Source organism: Octopus bimaculoides, chromosome 18, assembly GCF_046866305.1.
Source record: "Octopus bimaculoides isolate indiv1 chromosome 18, ASM4686630v1, whole genome shotgun sequence".
NCBI classification, from domain to species: Eukaryota; Metazoa; Mollusca; class Cephalopoda; order Octopoda; family Octopodidae; genus Octopus; species Octopus bimaculoides.
This window is the reverse complement of record NC_142945.1, coordinates 11,306,840-11,316,839: the sequence shown is the minus strand read 5'-3', so window position 1 is coordinate 11,316,839 and position 10,000 is coordinate 11,306,840. Positions and strand designations below refer to the sequence as shown.

Here is a 10,000-nt window from a genome sequence, read left to right as displayed (position 1 = left end):
CTCTCTTTGCTATATAACACTGAGGGAGACATTGAGAAACATTGAAATTTTGCTTTCTGTCGACAGCCGGTCAAATTGCTTACCCCCTCCGCTTCCCTCCTGCTCACGTATTCTATATATTATTTTATTTTATTTTATTTTATTTTATTTTTAATGTCTGTTTGTCTATCTATCTGTCTGTCTGCCTGTCTGTGTCTTTGCTGGCTGGCTGCAGGGGCCCCTTCCCTAACTAACCCCCTTCCGTAACTCTCTCTCACTCTCTCTGTCTTTCTCACTCCCGTTGTATATCTCTCAATCTCTGTGTCTGTCTGTGTCTTTGCTGGCTGCAGGGGCCCCTCCCTAACCCCTTCCGTAACTCTCTTTTTCTCTCCTTATTATCTCTTTCCTCTATGTGTGTGTCTCTCTCTCTCTCTCTGTATCTCTTTATCTCTGTATATCTTCATGCATCTCTATGTTTGTCTGTCTGTCTCTATCTATCTACATCTCTCTCTCTTTCTCTCTCTCTCCCTTTTCGACCCCTCAAAAAACTCCTTTAGCTTGCCTTGACAAACTTGACAATGGCGGTAGCAGCAAGCCTCATTCTCCCCTTCCTCGTACTACACACATTTTACAAGCAGTTCTACAAGCAACCTATTTTTCCCGCCTTCCTAATAACATCTAAACACTTTATTTATTTATTCATTTATATATTTATTTATTTATTCATCTATCATTTATTTATTTATTTATTTTTTCATTTCTGAAATTTCTTTTTTTTTTTGTTTCATTTTCATCTTTTTCATTTTCATCTTTTTTTCCCCTACTCACCGTTTTCTACAATCAAATATTCCATTTCAGACTTGACTTCTTTATTTTCAAACCTTACCGAAATTAATTTCCCGTCTCAAATCTACTCAAAACAACATTTCTTTTTCAACTTCAACTGTTTCCTTCACAGATCTTTAATGCTTTGCAATTACAACTATCTGTCAAATATTTTTTTCCTTTGTTTATTATTCTAATGAAGTTTTGTTTTTCTTTTCTGTTTTCCTTCAACACACACACACACACACTCAGGGCTGAGTTCCAGCATGGCCGCATTCCAGTGACTGAAACAAGTAAAAGATAAAAGATATACATAGACATTACAAGGCGGAGGAGTTGTAGCTTTTTTTTTTTTTTGTTTCACTATTGTTTTCTTAATTATCTTGACGGTGGTCGTAATCGTGTTGGAGTTTAGCCCGGGGTCAGCCCCGATCGAGCGGGCCTTAATGATTAAAGAAGGCCTCTTCATTCTTTTGCTACGACCATCTTTTCATTATTTCTTTTTGTTTCTTTTTGTTATTATTGCTTTTCAAATGTGGTTCATCTAGGACTGCACTGTACAATGTATCCTTTCTTTCTTAGTACGGTTCGACTATGATTCGCGACAGAGAGAGAGAGAGAGAAAGAGAGAAGGGGCAGTTGGTTGCTATTTCTAGCATGTTCAGCGCCTTCCTTAAAGGCTCCATCACAGGCTGTGGCTATATTCTTTTGTTTCTTTATAAATATTGTGTTCAAAGATTGTACAACAACCAGATATATATATATTTACTGATATTCCTCTTATGTTTTCTCTTGTTTTTCTGCCTTTCGCTGTTTTGTATTGTTTTCACGCAAGACGAAAAGGTTGTTGTTGTTTAACATCATCATCATCGTCATTATCATCATCTTCATCGTTGTCGTCATCATCATCATCATCATCATCATCATCATTATTATTATCATCATTATTATTATTGTTAAATTGCTCTGTTGGAAAAGCCAACTGCCTTAGTAGCCACTTTTAATTTCAGCCCGCATTACTTTTCTTGTATTCCTTTTCTATCTCTTAACAATCTGGGTTACTTTTAATTATGGCATGGCATTATCGCTGCTATATAACAGAGGGAGAAAGAGAGAGAGAGAGGGAGAAAGAGAGAGAGAGAAAGAGAGAGGATCACCATTTTTCTTACAGTTGTATAAAACCATCCCTAATTACTTTTTCTCTGCAAGTCACATTTGAACGTCTTCCGTTAAGAAATACTGAAATTAAAACAAAAAGTGAAAAGAAAAAACGCATGCTATGGTGTTATTTTAACCGAGGTCAGGCTAACCTGGTATTGTCATAGTGAGAAACCTATCGACTTAGTTCAGCTCTTGTGTAGCTAGACTGGTGTGTGTCTGTGTGTCTGTGGTAACTTCTTTCTTCACTACACACATTATTATTATTATTGTTGTTGTTGTTGTTGCTTTGTTGACGGAAATGAAGTGAAATGAGCAAACCAAATCTTCCTATTAACATGATGGCGAACAGTAGCCACTTAAAAACGTCTTTCCAGTTAAACTGGTAAATTTCGATTGCATTACGTAATAAACTTATTGATTAAAAGTATTTCACCTCCTGGAACATTATATACATCATATATATATATATATATATATATATATATATATATATATATATATATATATATATATATATGATGTATATAATGTTTAATGTTTACTGAAGAGATTGCAAGAGTGCAATGAAATAATTTAACAAAAAACTATATAAATTAATAAAGGACTGAACCAGTGCGTGTGTTTATTACCGGCATAATGCCTCTCCCAAGGTTTAATTGTATATATATATATATATATATATATATATATATATATATATATATATATATATATATATATATATATATATATATATATATATATATATATATATACACACACACACACACACACACATACACAGAGGCACTCATAAATATATGCATGTATCTTTATACTTGGAATTTTTGACAAATATTTTCTTCCTATTTTTTCGTTGTTTTTTTTGTCATTTTTAGTTGAGTTTTGATCCAAAGTAAAAATTGATAATGGGAATTTAAAATATTTCTTGTTTAATTTAATTGAATTTGTCATTCCTGTTTTATACAATAATATTGTATATTGGTTTTTTTAAGAAATTTTTAAAACCTCTTCTAGTTATGAGCTGTAGCTATAAATTTTTATTTATTTACTTACCTGTTTATTTATTTATTTCTTTTTAATTGCCTTCTCTGAAAAGTTGATGTTTAAGTTTTCCAATCTGGATATTTCACTACATCTCTCTCTCTCTCTCTCACACACACACACACACATGCACACACTCACTCTCTCACACACCCTCTATCTGTCACACACACACACACATGCATTTATTGGTTATTTTCTTCTCATTGCTCTATAATTATGGTTATTATGTAGCATTCGGATATTTTGTTCGTAACAGCACCTGTTTGGAACTTCCGTATAAAGTTTCAGCTCATAGAATTGCATCAGGTCATCACTATAGATCAGTTTTTATATAGAAGTTTAGTTTGTTCTGAGTTTTTCTCTTTCATCCCTCTCTTGGTTATCTGCATATCTTTTCTCTAACTCTACTTTTACCTATCTATCTATCTATCTATCTATCTATCTATCTATCTATCTATCTATCTATCTATCTATCTATCTATCTATAATTATTATATGTGCAGGAGTGGCTGTGTGGTAAGTAGCTTGCTTACCAACCACATGGTTTCGGGTTCATTCCCATTGCGTGGCACCTTGGGCAAGTGTCTTCTACTATAGCCTCGGACCGACCAAAGCCTTGTAAGTGGATTTGGTAGACGGAAACTGAAAGAAGCCCGTCGTATATATGTATGTATATATATATATATATATATATATATATATATATATGTATGTGTGTGTATATGTTTGTGTGTCTGTGTTTGTCCCCCCAACATCGCTTGACAACCGATGCTGGTGTGTTTACGTCCCTGTAACTTAGCAGTTCGGCAAAAGAGACCGATAGAATAAGTACTAGGCTTACAAAGAATAAGTCCTGGGGTCGATTTGCTCGACTAAAGGCGGTGCTCCAGCATGGCCGGCCGCAGTCAAATGACTGAAACAAGTAAAAGAGTAAAAGAGTGCTGGTGGCACATAAAAAGCACCTTTTCAGCGTTGGGCCTCATGGAGGCTACATGGTATGTGTAAAGCATCTTTTGTGTGTTGGGCCTCACAGAGGCAATGATAAATGATCGAGATCTTTGGCGTTATGTTGTGCTTGAGACGAAGAGCCATCAAGCCAAGTAAAAAGCATTTGTGTAGGTGCAGGAGTGGCTGTATGGTAAGTAGGTTGCTTACCAACGACATAGTTCCGGGTTCAGTCTCACTGCATGGCACCTTGGGGAAGTGTCTTCTGCTATAGCCTTGGGCCGACCAAAACCTTGTGAGTGGGTTTGATAGACAGAAACTGAAAGAAGCCCATCATATATATATATATATATATATATATAATAATATAAATAATATATAAACATATGCATATATCCATACATATATGTTCATACCATATATGGGTACACACACACACACACACACACACACACACACCCATATATATATATATATACATACATACATGTATATGTTTGTGTTTGTCCCCCCTACCATCGCTTGGCAACCGATGTTGGTGTGTCTACATCCCCATAACTTAGTGGTTCGGCAGAAGAGAGCGATAGCATAAGTTCTGGGGTCAATTTGTTCAACTAAGGGCAGTGCTCCAGCATGGCTGCAGTCAAATAAGTGAAACAAATAAAAGAGTAAAAGTGATACTGGTGTCAAGCAAATGGCACCTGTGCCAGTGACAAGTAAAAGCACGCATTACACTCTTGGAGTGGTTGGTCTTCGGAAAAGCAATCCAGCCGTGGAAATCATGCCAAATCAGACTGGAGTCTGGTGCAGCCTTCCAGCTTACCAGCCCTGGTCAAACTGTCCAACCCATGCCAGCATGGACAACAGACATTAAATGATGATGATGATGTTGAGATAGATATATATGTATACACATGATATATATATATATATATATATTCTGTTATTCTTTTACTTATTTCAATCATTTTGACAGCAGCCATGCTGGAGCGCCGCCTTTAATTGAACAAATTGACCCCAGGACTTATTCTTTGTAAGCCTAGTACTTATTCTACCGGGGTCTTTTGCTGAACTAAGATACGGGGACGTAAACACACCTGCATCGGTTGTCAAGCGATAGCGGGGAGGCAAATGCAGACACATAAATACATATATATATATATATATATATACACGATGGGCTTCTTTCAGTTTCCATCCACCAAATCCACTCACAAGGCTTTGGTCGACCCAAGGCTATAGTACAAGACACTTGTCCAAGATGCTATGCAGCGGGACTGAACCTGGAACCATGTTGTTGGGAAGCCAGCTTCTTACCACATACCCACTCCTATGCCTATATATATATATATATATATATATATATATATATATATATATATACACACACACATATATAGGTACACATTACATATACACACATACGCATGTATAATTATATATGTAAGACAAACATTAAATGATGACAAATTTATATATACATACATACATATGTATATCATCATGCACATCCATTCTTCCATGCTTCAGGCATAGAATATATGACCTGCTGATCTAGTTCTTATCATTGTTATCGTGCTGTGTCCATTGATCAAATTACTCAATGTGGCCAATTATTCAATCCCCCAAACTAATTAATTGGTTTTATGGTAATCTGGGTGTCTCGAGTGGACACTGTTCATAAGGCCCTGTTCTCTGAGTTCAGATCCCACCAACTATAGCTTTGGTTTTCATCCTTTCAGGGTCAATAAAGTACCAGCCCTGTACTGGGGTCAATTTTTCTCATTTCTTGATCTTGCTCTCAATTTCTCTCTGGAAGAAATTGGTTATATTCAGATATAGAAGGGGAAAGGTTCCATCAGTTTTAAAATCTCCATGACAGTCCATGCATATATCGGAGTAGTGCTTCTATGATCTCCCACCCCATTCCATGAGTTGAGGGGGCCCCAAAAAAGGAAGGAAGGAAGGAAGCAGGGTAGATGTAACCGTTGTTATCAGTAGGAACTCTGACCGATTATTTAGTTAGCTTACAAAACTGAACTTAAGCCTCTGGTTACTATATTTCTCTTGAAATTGTTTAAATTAATTTTGAAAATAGCAAAGAATTTCATTAAGTAACTTTGTCATTGTTAAGTTGGTCTTTAGAACATGATTTAACATGAAATTTTGATAGAATGCTTTTAGTTAGATTGTTTTAAACCATCATAGAATTAGGGGCAGTTTTAAGAAGGTTGGTATCAAAACGGTTAAACCTTTAGTTATCATATTTCTGTTGAATTGTTCTGTCGTTCTCTTTTACTGTTTATTCTTTTACTTGTTTCAGTCATTTGACTGTGGCCATGCTGGAGCACCGCCTTTAGTCGAGCACATCGACGCTAGGACTTATTCTTTGTAAGCCTTGTACTTATTCTATCGGTCTCTTTTGCCGAACCGCTAAGTTACGGGGAACGTAAACACACCAGCATCGGTTGTCAAGCGATGTTGGGGGGACAATGACTGATATAGTTTCTTGTTTGAAATTGACCCATTTTATTTATGGATCTTCATTGTCTTAAGAAAAATATGAATGCCAGCTCATCCTTCCTCTAAAAATAAAAAGCCTGTTGTGCCTAGCCAAACGAAACACAAATACTTTTACTGTACTGAAGCAAGGATCACAGACAAGCTGGTGTCTCTAAGTTATTATCATTTTCCAATTTAACCATTTAGTATTTAAACCAGCCAATGCTTAGAAATTAGGCCATATCTGGCCAAAATAGTCACCCTGTTTTATATTCAAACTGAACAGATCCAACCTCTCACACCTATCCTACAATGTTAGTCTACAAAATATACAGGCACATAATCTAAATCTCGAGGTTACAAGATAATCCTGGAAAAATTCAAAACAATGGAAATAAATTAGCATTACATTTGATAGAGTAATCTGAATGCTAAACGGTTAAGCCATTTCTTTCTACTTGAACTGCATATGGTTCTTGGATGTCATACAATTCTATAATCTCTGTGCTTCGTAAAATTGTGATTATGTTTTCAGATTATTGTTAAATGTAATGCTTGTTTATTCACACTGCTTTGAATTAATCATGCATTATCCCGTAGCTTCTAGATTGATATAATGTGATTGTTTATTTTTAGATTGACATTGTAGGATAGTTGTGAGAGGTCTGATCTACTATAAGGACAGGGCCTGGATTTTGTGGGGAGGGGGAATAGTCGATTACATCGACTCCCAGTACTCATCATCATCATCATCATCATTTAACATCCTTGTTCCACACTAGCATGGGTGGGACAGTACCTCAAAAGCTGGTCAGGCCGAAACCTGCACCAGACTTCTGTGACTTTTACTTAATTTATCAGCCCCAAATGGATGAAAGGCAAAATCAACTTCGGCAGAATTTGAACTCAGAATGTAGCAACAGACGAAATACCACTAAGCATTTTGCCAAGCATGCTAACGATTCTGCCAGCTCGCTACCTTAATAATAATATAATATAATATAATATAATAAGAACAAAACATCTAAGTTGCTATTGTTTCTTCAATTTCCATTATTACCAATCTTGTGTTGTGCCATTACCATTTTATAATTACTAATTTATTTCCATATGCTGTGCAATTTTCCCTTCACAGCGCTCAGTGCAATCAATTCTTCAGAACCCCACAAAAAGCAATATGAGGTAAAGACCTGAATTATGTATCCCAATTCACTTATATACTCTTTACCTGTTTCAGTCATTTGACTGTGGCCATGCTGGAGCACTGCCTTTAGTCGAGCAAATCGACCCCAGGACTCATTCTTTGTAAGCCTAGTGCTTATTCTATCGGATTATCTTTTGCTGAACTGCTAAGTTACGGGGACATAAACACACCAGCATCGGTTGTCAAGCGATGTTGGGGGGACAAACACAGACACACAAACATATACACATAGATACATACATATATATATATATATATATATATATATATACATATATACGACGGGCTACTTTCAGTTTCCATCTACCAAATCCACTCACAAGGCTTTGGTCAGCCCGAGGCTATAGTAGAAGACATTTGCCCAAGGTGCCACACAGTGGGACCGAACCCGGAACCATGTGGTTCGTAAACAAGCTACTTACCACACAACCACTCCTACGCCTATATATATACATATACACACAAAACATGGGGGTTTAGTTCACAGGTGATCTAAATGACTAGGTATGTTGAATAAGTGCTATAACGGATTACCAGGGCTCCAAGCTCATAGCCAAGACGGGAGTTATGGAACCATTGTAGATTTCTGATATAGCGGATATATATTTGTTAAAGAGGACAACAAACACTAAGGCAAGGCAAGCATCTCAAGTCATATACGTTATTATTATTATTAAAAAATTTAAAAGTCTTACAACTGTTCCTGGAATATCTCAAAATATGGGATATCCCATCATTGGAGACAGATAGGGAAAATGTGAAGGGTATAGATTAAGGAAATGATGAAATAAAGGGCTGGAGAAATAAAGAAATGAAGAAAAAAGAAACATAAAAGTTCATAGTTCGACTTTCTGATCGTGTAGATGTTAGTCCAAAAGTCCGTCAATCAAAATGGAGACAAATACCATTCCTCCATGTGATCGGCTTGAAAAAGTAAAATATCATGACATTTTCTTAGCATGAAAACAATGGTAGCCTTAATACACAAACAAATAAAGAAATTTTCTCCACCACTGTGGTGTTGAGCATTCATTCTCATCATTTGACATTTACACACACACATATATATATGTGTATATATATATGAGTTATGGAATTCTTTTTTGCATACTCAGCAGCCCAAAGCACCTACCGTGGAATATAAAAAGAACTTTTTTCAAATCGTCATTCTCTGATAAAGAAAAATAATCCGCAATCTTCCATCTCCATAAACCACTATTGTTCCTGAAAGTTGTTTTTTTTATATTTACAATGGATTGCTTGAAGCTAACTTTCTTCCTACACCTCGATCCTTGGACCTTACATATATATATATATATATATATATATATATATATATATATATATATATATACAGGGTGTCCACAAAGCCTGGGTACACAAAGCCTGGGTAACACATACTTTAAGAACTTATTATTTTTTATATTTAATTGTTCATGTTATGATTTTATTTACTCCATGTACCCACATGGGGATTAACACATACTTTAAGAAATTATTATTTCTTATATTTAATTGTTTATATTTTGATTTTATTTACTCCATGTACCCAGACCTTGTGGACACCCTGTATATATATATATATATATATATATATATATAATGTACTGTCTCATGATGGTAAGATGAAAAAAAAAAAAGCACTCTATCTGGTGAGAGATAAATACTATTTAATAGACACAATACATGTTTATATATGCTACAGATAGTTTCATATGTTGAGAAATACCTCAAGCATATTCATCAGGCACAAACCATTTATCATAACAAACAAATCATCATCATCGTTTAACGTCCACTTTCCATGCTAGCATGGGTTGGACGATTTGACTGAGGACTGGTGAACCAGATGGCTACACCTATATATATATATATATATATATATATATATATATATATATATATATATATATATATATATATATATATATATATATGTATATATATGTATGTATACTGTGAACTCTCCTGGCACAAATTTCAGATGATGGCTTCACAGTGTCATGCTGAACAACCTACACGGATAGTTTGTTTATAGTGATCAAATGTATGTTCTGTACATTAGAAATTCCCAACCACCAAAGCAACATTGCTTTTACAGGTGCATGGTGGGCCACATGTCACATGTTGAAGAGATTACAGAGCAACGTGAAATGAAGTGTTTGGCTCAAGAACATAATACACTGCATGGTCCAGGAATCGTAATAATGATCTTATGACCATCAGATCAGCCCCTAACCACTAGGCTTGCACCATACATACATACATACATACATACATGCATATACATTCTCAATGTAAAATAGTGTACATTTAAATACAAGAGAAAACTACCTT

The 10,000-nt window shown here is 35.4% G+C and overlaps 1 protein-coding gene across 4 annotated transcripts in view; it reads left to right on the top strand.

Moving 5' to 3' along the window:
- The window catches only part of LOC106879110 (uncharacterized), a 148,487-nt gene that overhangs the window by 29,218 nt on the left and 109,269 nt on the right, over nt 1-10,000 (top strand). The window lies entirely within an intron of this gene.